This window comes from Triticum aestivum, chromosome 1D (assembly GCF_018294505.1).
Source record: "Triticum aestivum cultivar Chinese Spring chromosome 1D, IWGSC CS RefSeq v2.1, whole genome shotgun sequence".
Lineage (NCBI taxonomy): Eukaryota > Viridiplantae > Streptophyta > Magnoliopsida > Poales > Poaceae > Triticum > Triticum aestivum.
In genome coordinates this window covers 341,527,019-341,541,202 of record NC_057796.1, presented here as the reverse complement: position 1 = coordinate 341,541,202, position 14,184 = coordinate 341,527,019, and the positions used below count along the sequence as shown (strand labels likewise).

At 50.1% G+C, this 14,184-nt stretch overlaps 1 pseudogene; it reads right to left on the bottom strand.

Annotated features, from left to right (window-relative positions):
• Positions 1 to 4,189: 4,189 nt before the first annotated feature.
• Positions 4,190 to 13,252, bottom strand: LOC123181916 (protein ALTERED PHOSPHATE STARVATION RESPONSE 1-like; annotated as a pseudogene).
• Positions 13,253 to 14,184: the final 932 nt, after the last annotated feature.

The following is a 14,184-nucleotide window of genomic DNA, read 5'->3' as shown; positions in this document are numbered from 1 at the left end:
TAGTCTTGATCAACCTAGAATCTTTCCAACTCTCTTCATTTGGATGATGTCTTGAAGGTAAACATGAATGGTCACACAATCTTCTTCTTCAAGACATGCTTGCAATAAGCTCAACTTTCACATGACCAATCTTTGGATAATTCCTTAATAGCACCTTGGTCAACACAAACTCTCCTTGAAACCAACACATGTACTCCAAGAAAAGCCTATGGACAAAACCTTCAAATATAACTCAAGGCAACCATTAGTCCATAGAGATTGTCGTCAATTACCAAAACCAAACATGGAGGCACCACATGTTCTTTCAGCCAGACCTTAGGTTTTCACCCTGAAAGTCCCGACTCGGTACCCAAGGAGCACCCGCAAAAATGAATTCCTCCAGTGCTGCTGCCGCGCCCACTTGACATTGTTGCTCCTGAGAGTTATCATACACCTAGCTGACTCCATCGCCTCGAAGGCCCCAGCCGTCTAACTGATCCTCCGATCTCAGCCACCATGACCTTCTCCACAGCTATCTACACCATAGAAATCGAGAAGCCGACATGTCCCATGGTGTCAACAAACAACAGAGCTTCGCGTCACGCCCATATGAAACATCGTAGGTTGAAATGGACGTGCACTACCGAATTCTATCCGATCCAGATATCTTGGGCAATATCTCCAACAGCAGTTCCGGAACACGTCAATGACCAGATCAAGGAGGACCGATCATGCAGGATGTTGCCGTGATGCGTGAGGAGCACGAGGACCGCCACCTATATTATCACAGTAGCAAGCCCCCACGCCGCCCGACCGCAGCCATGGGCTGACCTCCACCAACCCACCCAGATCAGTAGCAAGCCCCCACGCCGCCCGACCGCAGCCATGGGCTGACCTCCACCAACCCACCCAGATCCAGATCCAGATCGGGAGGGGGGGGGGGGTCGGCATGAACCACGGCAACCACCGCCAAGCCCCTGCACACCGGCGAGACAAGGGCAGCCCGCCGGCCAGCAGCCCCAACGCGCTCGCCAAGTCCACCTGTACGCCTGAGCCAGGACGCGCCGCCCGCGCTCGCTGGCCTCAGAAGGCGGCTGTCACCAGCACGGGCACACCGACCACCCCACCTCGCAACCTCCTCACGGACGTCGTGCCCAGCAGCCCTCGCCGCCAACACGCCGTGCCACGCCGCCGTGGCCCGCGCCGCCAACACGCCGTGCCACGCCGCCGTGGCCCGCACCGCCAGCCTCTGACTAGGAGGGAGAAGAATCCCCGCCGCCGCCCTGGCCGGCCGGGCTTTGCCCGTCAGCTCGCGTCGGCGGCGGCAAGGGAGAAGGAAGAAGGAGGTGGGTTCAGTACCGGCGGCATGGGCTCTCCTCGGACGCCCGCGGGGACGCCGCGAGAACTTTCTCATCAGGGTGGACTTGACTGGAAGATACTCCACCTAGCTGGTAGCGGACTTGCCAGGCAGCTATTCCCTCCGTCCCATAATATAAGAGCGTTTTTGACACTAAACTACTCCCTCCGTCCGCGAATAAGTGTACATCTAGCTTTTGTTCCAAGTCAAATTTTTAAAATTTTGACCAACCTTATAGAAAATAGTAGTAACATATATGACATCAAATTGATATAGTACCAAAGTACATTTCAAGGCGAATCTAGTGATACTAATTTGGTGCCATAAATGCTTTTACTTTTTCCTAGAAAGGTGGTCAAAGTTTTAAAATTTTAACTTAAGATAAAAACTAGATGTACTATTTGCGGACGGAGGAAGTAGTGTCAAAAATTTCCCCCCATTCCATAATATAAGAGGTGTCAAAAACGCACGCTCTTATATTAGGGAGTAAAAGATTGGAACCCCTCAGCGAGGCGAAGGAGGCCGTCGTTTCTCTTCCGGTGTCGGACAGCAAGCCTGGGGGCTCTCTCCGTCTGCCACCGCGGCAACGGAAGGATCGGGGAGCCCCGGGGTTTCGCTCCGGTCAGTACAATCGGATAGGGCTTTGGTTTGGTGGGGCGTCGACGAGCTGCCGGACGTGTCTTCCCGCCAGCCCTCTGCCATTCTTGGATTTGTTCAGCAAATAAAACAACCCCCAGGCGATGCCCTTCCGATCTAAAGAATAATTTCCCGAAAGAAGTCCACATGCCCCCCTGGGTTTTCAACAATCGATTACTTAACCCCCTCAACTATAATACCGGGTGTCTAGCCCCCCAAACTTTGTGAAACCGGCCAAATCACCCCCGGGTAGCAGATGAAGCTCCTTGAATCGGCGACATGGCATTCATTACGTGCTTGCGTCTTTATCTGTTGATGGTGCTAGTAGTAGGGAGCTAACTTATTTATTCTTCTGTACGTGCGTGCATGGACGCGTGCATCCTATCCATCGAGTGAAAATTAGAGCACGCGTGCATAGACAACGGGTGATGCATGGAGTGTGTTCGTGTCTGTCACGCCGGCCACTAGACGCGGCAGCGGTCGTGCTCCATGGCCTGGAGCTGGATAGACATATGCTCCAAGCCCCTCCCCCCCCCCTCCCGCGTCGTCTCCTCTGAGGCGACTCGGGGGCAACCCTAGCGCCGCCTCCGAGCTCTCCCCCTCCCTCCTCCTCTCCGCCGCTACCAGAGGGGCGCTCGGCGCCGGCGCGTGGCCCTGATGACGGTGGCGGCGGGGATTCAGCGCCTCCTCCTCGGATGGAGGGCCGACGGGTGCTGGTGGGTGGCTTCCCACGGCTGCGCGGGCAGCATGGAGGGCGCGGTCGACGGCGCAGCGGCGGCTCCTCGCAGTCTGTCGGGTCCCTTGAAGAAGCTTCGGTCCCGGCCCGATCTGCTCCGATCTGCGCCGGCGGTGGCCCCTGGCGGCGGAGTCCGTCGCCTTGTGCTGCCGGGCGGCCGGATCTGGCGTTTGGGTGTGGTTCCGGGGGAAACCCCTGGCCGGCGCGGCGGCTGCCCCAAAGTCGACGTCTTTGGCGCCGATCCCCTCCCTGGAGGCTTTGGGGTGGACCCTCCCCCTCCCGCCTACCCCTTGAGCTCTTGAGCTCCGGCGAAAGCCGGCTCTCCCCTGGTCTGGGCGTCAACGGCACCTCGGTAGCGTGCTCCTTCTTGAAGGTGGCGGTCGGGATTGGCTCTTGGTGGTGGAGTGGCCGGTGTCCCGGTTCCGAAGCACGGCGGCCTGATATTCCTACTTCATCCTGCTCGGGCTCGCCCTTGCGTGGTGAACCTTCTTCGGTCTTCTTCATGGTGGCGCGTCTTCGTCTGACAGCTCGCGTCCTGTGCTTCGTGCTGCCTCTGCCGGCTCTGGTTCTCGTCTGGATGGGCTTCCGTTGCTCGTGGTTAGCGTTGTCTGCTTCTCCTATGGCAGCTCGGTCACCTTGAGATGGGTTTTGTGGTAGCCACTCTGCCGGTCGCCGGTGCGGCACCCATCGAACCTGGGTGAAAGGGTAGTGGCCCTTTGCGATGATGGAGACATCTCAAGTGTTGCCCAAGTTTGGTCGTGGATGCAGCCGGTGCTCGATGCTTGCACGGGGTGTCCCTCCTCTCGGGCTCCCAGTTGGCTAGTTGGTGTAGGCGTAGTGCTGGTCGTCGGCAACGGTGCTGTGTGCTTGGCTCCGGTTGTTGCCATTGTGTTGTTCTGCCTAGCACCTTGTATCTTCTTTCCGCTTTGCTTTGCATTCATTCCTTTTGTAATGTGGTGCCCTTATATTCTGGCCGGTTGATGGATTTGTTAATTCAAAGTCGGACTAGGTTCAAGCTCTTCTCGGGCTCGGCCGGCACCTTTTCTTTAAAAAAAAAATGCTCCAAGGTCTCCGCTGCCGTGCGGGTGGCGGACTCGGCGCTCATCGTCATTGATCGCATCGGTATCCAGACTGCACAAAGCCGTCGCTGAGCGCCTCCACCTCGGCCGCATCACGCCGAGGCCAACTCCGTCTACTCCACGCTGTGCCCTGGATCCGGCTTCGTCTTCTCCTTCCTCCATAGGCCGGCCGGCCCCTGCCCAGCAGGCCAACGAAGACAGCGACGACAAGGATGGCGCCTTCTTGCTCGTGCGTCAGGGAGGGACATGCACCTCAGTTCGTATTCCTTTCCCCAGCCTGGCCACATAAGCAAAACCGCCTGTAAAACCACTTTAATCAAGGTTAGGGGGTGCTTTATCTGGTTTTAGAAAGATGAGGGGGTTAAGTACCCTGTTTTTTAGTTTAGGGGGTAAACTGGCCAGTTCATGAAACCCCGGGGGGTTATGTGGACTTCTTTCATAATTTCCCACGAGGATCCAAATGAATAACAAAACGGCTACAGTGCCTAACTGTCCACATCTCAAGACATACTACTACACATACCGCAAAAAAGGCTAGAGACAATACAAGCATTACAATATTCTGACGGGGGTTCTAGCTAGCACCCTAACAACTCCTGTACATGTTCTTGATCTAGTTGTTACCACTACCTTGGTCCTGCATGAGTGCATTCAGTCTCAGCTTCGAGTGCATATCGGCAGTAGCATGGGAGAAGTCGGTCAGGGCACGGAACAGCTCCGGCAGGTGCGCTCTCAGGATCGAAAGGGATTTCTCCCGCACTTGCTTCGACAGCTTGTTATGGGCCTCGACCTCGTTATCCAGCTTGCTTTTCAAGCTTTCCACGGCGAATCTCTTCTCCGAGATCGCATCCTTCTGGCTTGTCCCCTCGCCGCTCTCCGGGTCATCAAATGTCCTGCGCTGCCCATGCTTGTATTCCTTGTGGATTTGTTCACGTATTCCTTGTGGATTTGTTCACAAGCCTCTTTCTTCTTCAGCTCCTCGTCTTGAACACCTAGTATGGTTTCCAGGACCGCCCGGAAGCTAACGATGGCATGCCTGGCAAGATCATCCGGCAGCTTGGCTAGTTGCTCATTCCATGCTTGGAGGAGAGCCTTCACAGGAGGTTGCTGCACCCTTGGTGGCGATGCTACTTTCTCCTTTAAGCTGCTCTCTATAGGTATAAGGTTCAATTTCAACCAGCTGTAGAGAGCATTTATGTACTCCTTCTGATAGCTCATGAGATCACTGAAGTTTGTGTTCCACTTGTCTACAATATCATGCAGCTGACGCGTGTGGCTGTGGTGATGCGCACTTGTTTCAATGCTGGAATCAGAAATGTCAACCGACTTGAGATCCAACACAGTTTTCAGCTGGTTTGCATGATGCATGTGCATATCTTCCCACATTTTTGCCAGCCTGAAAAGAGAGCACCAAATGAAGCTTGTAAAGTTTAGCAGCCATGTTATTTGGCTTATTACAAGTAATTAAACTAAACAGAAGTAGTTGCGATGAAAAATATTATAACCATGCTAAATTGGAAAATATTGTTGATGCACTGGCCAAAGCTCAATTATACGTAACTGACTGTAGCTACTGAACTGGAAAAGGCTATCTATATATACTAACTAGAGGGTCCTTTCGAGCCACCATGATTAAGTAAATCTAATCCGTTGAACAAAGGCAATACAAACCGTTCAGATTTATGTTGGTCGATCATGTCCTGCCCCGATGTAGGAGTCCGACCAGTTTCCAGCACATTATTTGTACACAACTCACTTACATGTGTCATGTCTCTAAAGAAACTGATCCAGGAAAAGGCCACTAGGCGTACTGGGATGCATGAGCATGTCATTGGCAGACGGAAGGTAAAACAAGAGGTTAATTGGGAGAGGAACAGCCAGTACCAGCCTGATGAGTTATTATTGTAATCGAATCATGCAGGAACATAATGCACGCAAAATGTTAATCACAAATTGGTCTGACAAATATAAGTCTCTCTTTCACCATACGGAAAACCAAGGAAACCATTACATATTTTAGTTAAATTTGCTACTTTGCATTGCCAATAAATCCGAAGCCACGCACCCATGACAAAAGTATAATAACATGCATATAGTTACAAAAGGAAAAGCGAGATGCACACGAACAGCAGCCTAATAACAAATCGATTTGAGGAGTATAATTTCATTTTTGCCATACAACTGACAAAGAATAACTATTACATGCTTAAATGATAATATTTCAAATATCCGTAACTATGTTTATGCTACTCCGTCGTTTTCACCATATGTCCTAGTCTCATCATGCACACTGACCAGAAATGAATTAAATCTAAAGGCAAGTTAATGAGAAAAGCAGTGGCAATCTGATGCACGACAAAAAAAAAGCATTATGCATCTAAATTACCTATCAGCAAGGTCCAGAAGTTTTGGATAAAGTTGATTATCACGGAGATGCTGAATCTCTGAGACAGTTGAATCCATTGATTGCATATCAACTATGTATCTTGTATGCAAATGGGTAACAGCAGCTTTAGTTTTCTCCAGAACCTCAACAGCAGCATTGTTTCTCTTTTGTCTATTTAACAAAGCAACCTTCCGCTGATACTCAAGCTTCATAATCTCACCAGCCTGTGCAATTGAGACATATAAGCTGTATTAGAGGGTAGCAGGTGAAAATTGAGAACTAAACGGACAACATGAACTGGTGCAGTATGCTATTGATCTTTAGCTGACTTCGCAGTTCAGGCTTGTTTTCATTCAGAAAAGATTTCTCACAGGACATACCAACTGCTGGATATTGCCAGCTTTATTGTCTTAAAACATGTAGACTAACTACTCCTACCACAGTTGTGAGGTGCTTCTATGCTAGTTCAAACAAAAGCTCCATGACAGAAAAAACTAGGTATATCCATCAACTTCGCCTGCTCCATGTCGTAATCAAACACAGTTAATACAAAAAAAAACTCGGCTAATCACAACAATATGTTTCAAAAAATATAGGCTTGTCCTAACAAAATAACCATTGCAGCAAAAAAAATATGCATGTAACACTAGGGGACTAGGGGGAACGCCATGTGTGTTGCATTACACCCGGATTTGCAACAATACCCACTTAACACCAGGTTGAACCTGAAATTATGCACATTGCATCAAGGCCTATTTCACTGTGTTGTCCCTAACAGAACCCGCATGTGGGTCCCACAGATATGTGAAATGAGAATCTGGCTCCACAGTTAGGGCTTGTCTTCTATACTCCTCTCATCGATTCATCATCAAAAAACCTCTCTTACTGGTGGGCCTCAAACTTGGAAGCTAGCGACCTTACAGAGGCAAAATGAATGATCTGGTGAAATGACCAGTTGCACTACAGAAAACACAATTCTCCATCCACAAAATGTCCAAGTCCAGGTTCTGGATATCTGCTTCGCTCGCGCACATCTTATTCATCGACAACAATCACAGATATGGTGTCTTATTTGGAGGGGCCACGTCTTGGAAATGGCTTCGAGCTCTACCACCACCATGATAAAGAAACCGGGGAGGGGATGCATGGCATGACACAGCATGGGGCGAGGGGGTGGAGAATGGAAGAGATGCAGCATGCTCGGTGCCATCGCAATCACCATGTAAGTGGGAGCACGTAGAATAAATATATGACATTTGAGGCATATGCCACCCATCAATATCTTTTCTACCCTAATAAAGAGCATACAAATCAGAATAGCTTTCCTCAAGAAAAATTACCGAATACTTCTGGGGACGTGACCAGACAGAATTCTGCATGTGGTTGATGTGGATTGATAGGTATTATTTGATGTATAAGCTGGCAGATTTTTTGTCTCTACAACTCTTTTGTACTTCAGAAAGAAGGCTAGAAGAATCATCTTAGCCAACATTGGTTGTTTCAGTAAATCATCATAAACTTAATTAAAAACTACTTCAGAACATAGAAGTTCAAATTAGTAATAATCAAAAAAACGTCACCTTCACTTCGTCATACAGCTTTTTCTCCCAGGCTAAAATTTTGTCTATGACAGTTGCCAGCGTCTCCTCTTCATCATTTTCAAATTCATCCTTCCCATCATCACCATTTTGCATGCTTCTGAAGGATCTATTCCATGTTATTATTTTCATAACTCTCGCAGAATGATCAATATGCCCTGTCAAACATAGTAGTCTTGATTAAAAGAAAGTTGAAGAAATAGTTATTTTACACTCACCTCCTTAAAGAACTGCAGACTAGATATTGCAGAAAACTATGTCACATTAAAATGACTTCCAATGGCCAAAGTAACCAAGCACATGATGTACCAAGACTGGACGGGGCTAATAGTGTTATTACTAATCAAGTAATCAACTGACGAAATTCTCTGCATGACATTGAAATGGTTTAACTAGTCTCATCACTTGCACTTCAGAAATTAATCAGCGTGTTACAGAAACGAGTGCTTGGCCCATGATACTAACCAGTAATATTTTGAAACTTACATAACATTGCCATCTAGTCTAGTCTAGCGACAGTAGTGCTCTATTTTGGCTCTTTTTCCTCTTTGTTCTCTTCGCTTTGGCCAAATTACATTCAAAATTTTGGTGAACTCATCTGGTGAGTGCTTGAATGTCTCTCCTCGAAGCAGATCAAAAACCACCTCTCCAACCAATCGATTAACTTTGACTAATCTTTATTCTAAGGTCAGCAACTCCTCGGCACCCCTCCCACGAATTGTTTTACATGGATCCCCATGTCCCTTCCACGAGAGAATTCCTTATTTGGCCCTTTCTTAAATATGCTTCCCTTTTTGGCCCAAAATTAAATTTCCTTACCTTTTTGACACTTAAACTTTATTTTGTTCCCTCAATGACATTTCCGTCTCCTTTAGCCACTAACAACGTGAAGTGTGAGGTGAAAAGACCTTTTTGCCCCTAGTGCACTATGTGACTGTCCAGGATATGTAAGTAAAAAAGCAATCACTGATTTTATGAAATATGTTCACTAACGTTTTGCATATATGCACTTCAATAAAAAAATTCCCTTAGCTAAACTGATCCGTGCGTACAAAAGATGTAGAAAACATCTGCACGACTTACATTATCATATCTATGATAAGTACAATTTATCACGTTCAAAGTACTCTGACACATACTCCTAAATCTTCTAACTAACACACTTTTAAAACTACAGTACACATAACAAATCCTCCAAACAAGTAGGCTATACACCACGCGCATGGCACGCAAACGAGGACGACGAGAGCGGCCGGGAGTCACGGCTGCAGATGCCAACGCCACGGCTGCCAACCACTGGCGTCGCAGCAGTCACACTTACCTAAGCCTGGCTGGCTCCATCCGTTTTGATCGATCAAAGCTAGCACAGCTAGCTACGTAGCCCGGCGAGTTGCACACTACACAACTCCTATGCCTTCTTTTAGCTACCGTGATGTAGTGACACCAGTCCTATACGGACACATACATACACGCACATGTATGGGATGCTACTGTCATGTTTAACACCAACAAAAACGACCGCGGCCGGCGAGCAGCACTGGAACGCGCTCATGGGCACACGCCGTTCCATGGATGCCGAGGTCGACGATCCGTCACCCTCCGGCCCGCCATGAGCAGCAGCAGCATCGACCCGGGGTGGGAAATAGGGAGAGAAGTTCGGTCATGTGGTTTCTTCTTCTTCTTGCCTGTGAGCTAAAGCAGGGGTAAGAAAGACTTTTTGGGTTGCACCTGACTGTGTTAGTGGCCAAAAGTGATGGAAATGTCATTAAGGGAATAAAATGAAGTTTAGGTGTCAAAAAGGGAAGAAATAATTTTGTAGGGCCAAAAAGGGAAGTATATTTTAAGAAAGGGTCAAATAAGGAATTCTCTCCCCTTCCACAGCCTCTCACTTTCCACCAATCACCACCATCGTACAAGGCAGCAGGCAGCAGCAGACAACCAGGCCAATTCTGTTTGTCGCTCTCGAGTAAGTCCAACACAGTCCAATGGGACACAATTTGTATGTCAGGACAGTAAGTCTGGTTGAGTGTGGCAGCAAGGGCACGACGCGGGCTGGGGCAGAGCCCTATTGAGCACGGAGGAAAAGGCTAACCCAAATGATATTATTTACCTTAGCAATACATGAGCATCCAGCTAGTGTATCCACAATCTCTAGCTCTTTTAAGAATTTTCATGTTTGTTTACATATATAGTTTTGGCCTGGGAATGCATGAACAATTGAACAGGAGGATACACAAAGACAACCTCTTACAACAAAACATACAATAAGTAACAGCTAGGTTAGGATCTCTCATATACAAGCTGATGTAAGTTTAGATGTAAAGGGGGGAATAAGGAACTAACATGAACCAATGTTGTGTTCCTAATGTAACAGAAGGCAGAATTGGTAAGATAATGCTCTCTCCGTTCCAGAATATAAGGTGTATTAGTTTTTTCAAAAGTCAAGCCTGTGCATGATTGACCAAGTTTTCAGAAAAAAGTATCAATATCTACAATACCAAATTTGTATCAACATCATGAAAAGTTTTTCCATATTTTATTTATTTTGTATTGTAGATGTTGATATTTTATTATATAATCTTCGCCAAACGTAAATATGTTAACTTTCACGAAAATTGATGCAACTTATATTCTGGAACGGAGGGAGTAGCATCAACAGGACCTCAAAGAGAAAAAATTCGTCTGCCCAACTCTTTGAAGCCAAAAGAGGGCAAACCTACTGGTGCCTATCAAACATTGGGGACCTAACTTGATTCGTAAGGAAATATACAACATTAACATAATAACATGTGCATTTGGAATGTCAAGTTCAAACCAATAGTGCTTAATTCTGAATGATTGCCTGCTAAATTGCTAACAGGGTGTGTAATAAATTTTTACCATGCTCGATTAAAATAGCAAGTCCATATAAATTTGAGTTGTCAAGCATAAAACTAGATGATAACTTTGTCCCTACTTTTACTTTTATGGTTGTAATGCCGTAGATTCTTCCATGATAATGAATCTGCAATTTTTCACCTCATATTCATTATTTCAAACATAGATGGTGCTGGTCTGCTGGATATGAACTGAAGTTAGATCAAGACAAGACAAAGACAAGACTCTCCTGAGCATTGAACAAGAAAAAGTTTCAGATCCCATACATCACTCTCGTTGGCTCCTCTGTTGTCAATTTCTTCACTTGACCATATACCATTTTTGTTACTGTCAGCACATTTTCCATAAGATACACATCTGATACTAACCAAAAATGCAACATTTATATTCATAACACTTCAAATTTTAAATTGAACAGGTTCCAAGAATAGCACTTACTCCCTCCGTTCCTAAATATTATAAGACATTTTGGCAGTTCAAGGAACAGAGGAAGTAGATGCTAATTCTCATATGAAATAGAAATGTGATCCAATGCGCGCATTAGAGACACATAAGCATGATTCATAAAGACACAAAAGTGTTTCACATACGACATTTTGTTGTACGGTCCGGCCACGGTTGCCAATTTGGCCTCCTGTGTAGACGATGCAATTTGGGGTGTCGTACCAAAATGTACACCAATTGTCTTATGCGTAGCAATGTTCTATCAATATATCTGTTCACTTATAGTCAAAGCAAACAATCATGCCATGCAAACCAATAATTGAACCCGAGAACCACGTTTTCCATTTCAAAATGAACTCTTATACCAATAGCTTGCTAGCAGCTACAAGAACATCCCGTGCATCGGCATGTGGACAAGGACAGCTCATTCTACTTCTCTAGCAACCCCACAACCAGCACCTGTTTTGGACCTCTCTCACCATCAAAGAATCCTATCACATCACTATCGCCTTCACAAAATATGATCAAACAACAAGCAGCACAAAGCCAACCACTTAAGTCTAAAACATCCAAAATTGCAACTAGGGAGGAGAATCAAGCTACTGACCTCTAGTGTCGGCGAAATTGGAATGGTAGTGCATCCTGTTCGCCTCCAGCGCCTTGGAAACCTCCCCGGCGCTCTCTGACGCCTTCAAGAACCTATCATCGATCTCCGCAAGCACCTGCAGCAGGTCTACGCGTGGCACCTCGGCGGGGACAACCTTCCCCGCCTTCCCCCAGCCACCGACCACCGTGACCGGCGGCGCGGACTCAGTGTGCTGGTGGTGCACAGACTTATTCTTCCCCTTCCCCTTGCCCTTGCCCTTCTTCTTCTTGGACTGTCCAGGAGCCTTTGGCGGAAGCGACGGAGGCGGTGTGACCATCTCCGGCGTGCGCGGCTCCTCCTCCTCATACTCCTCCCGTGGCGGCACAACCGCTTGTGGAGGGGGCGAGGAGGGAGGGCGCGGTGGCGAGGCAGGAACGTACTTCTCGTCCTCCGGCTCCGGGATGATCTCCTCGTCCTCGGTGGCAATAGACGCCATCCCCTCTTCCATGGAGAAGAAGTAATCCCACGTGTCAACCCCGGTCTTGGGGTCAAGAGGGGGCGGGGGCGGCGGCGGGGGAGGCGGCGGCGGTGGCTGGGGGGTCACCGGCGTCTCCGGAGGCGGCGGCGATACGGGCGGCGCCTGCTGGCGATGGCGCAGCCTCCGGCGGCGGTCATCGAGACGGGCATCGTCCTCCTCGTCTTCCTCCTCCTCCATGTCCGCCTCATCGTCCTCCTCCCTAATGGAGTCGCTGTGGAGCATGGCGGGGCCCCTCCCCCCCGCCACGGCCTTGGGCGCCATGGGCATGCTCATCGAGCGGTGGATCTTCGCCGGGGAGGGCGAGAACTCCGGCAGCGGCGGCGGGGGCGGGGGCAGCGAGTCGAGGGGCGGCGGCGGCGGCATTACCTCCTCCACCGCCGTGTCCGCGGAAGTCGCGGCCGCGACCCCCGACTTGGGCGCGCCGGTCCCGCCTGCCGAGAGCCTGCCTGCCTTGGACAGCTCCGCGGCGGGCGGGGGCGGCGGCGGCGGCACCCCCTCCCCGTGCGCGAACTCGGAGAGCGCGGCGCCCGTGTCCCGCAGCGAGAAGGCGTAGGCGGAGTGCGCGGCGGCGAAGGCGTTGCGCGCCGCCACGGCCGCCTTCATGTGCTGGCGGCGCTCCTTGCATCGCGCCACCGCCTCCTCGTTCTCGATCCGCGACTGCGCGCACCCCATCTCGTCGTCGTCCCCGGTCTCCACTCCTCACTCCTCACCGCATTGCCAGCAGCAGGCAGGCGCGGCAGGGCGAGTGGATCTAGGAATACTGGTGTAGTTTGTTGGTTGCGGTGTTGGTGCCCGGCCCGAGGCGCGGCAGCGAGCGAGCGGAGCGGGCGAGGGGCTCGGTGCCGGTGGGGGTTTAACGTCCGGTCCACCACCACCCGCGCGCTCCGGCCCGCTGACACGCCGATCCACGCTTGACCCCTGCCCCGCACGTCAGTGGGTTGGTGGACACGGACGGGCGATGGATGGCCTCATGGGGGGGTGTGGACCGTTGTCAGTGGTGCGTGCCCTGCGCCGGCCCTGCCCCGCGCGTGCCGTGTTTGTGTTTGTCCTCTCCGGCATGGGGCGCGGCCCGGCCTGGCCATAGGCGGTAAGGTGAAACGTAAATACCTGGAAACTTCGGGGGATGGGGTGGGCTTTTTCCACCGTGCCGAGTCACCTGCTTTTCTAACTTTTCGTTTGTTCCGCTGCTTTTCGGGGCGCTGTCCCGGGGTGGGCCCGGCGCGTCACTCATGGGAGGGACTCGAGACGTTGGGGTTTGGGGCTCCCTCCCTCTCTCTGGCTGGCTTCTGCGGGGCGCGGGGGCGGGGGCGGGGGCTACCACGTGGGGCGCGTACCTTCTTGGCCCACACGTCGGCGGGGCACGTGTGAAGTTTCGCGCGCTCTTTTTTATATCTTTGAGAAAGCAGGCGGGAGAGAGCGGAGAGGAGGGTTGGGAAGGTCCAACGACTCCAACGGCTCGCCGGGATGGACAGTGCGGTGCGGCCGGCAGACTGAATGCGTGGACCGGTGGGTGGCCGTCGACCAGCGAGGACAGTACTGTCGTGGTGCAGCCCCTGCGACGGTCGCCCGCCAGGTTTCCTTGGGCCGGTCTGTTGCGCTCAGCAGCACGACCAACGATTGGAGGAAACCACGGTGTGATAGCATCCACAACCGGAGGGTACAAATCCGGGCCGCGGAGATGATGTTACGAAGGACCCAATATTTGTTCGTGGGTACCTGCAACATGTATCTTCCGATGCAGTAGAAATGCCTTTCAGTCCAATTTTGCTATGAAAAATCCAGCCATCAGTGCTTTTGCGGAGATGTGCTGCGGAAGAATCCAAATTCTTGGAGCGATTTGAATATCTCTACAACTTTTGACCTTCCTCCACTGAATGATTATAACATGCGGAGAGCTATATATGCCGATCGCCAATCTGCTGGAACTAGCACCTGTGGCGATACGCAACCTGACAATCTTTTTCCAGA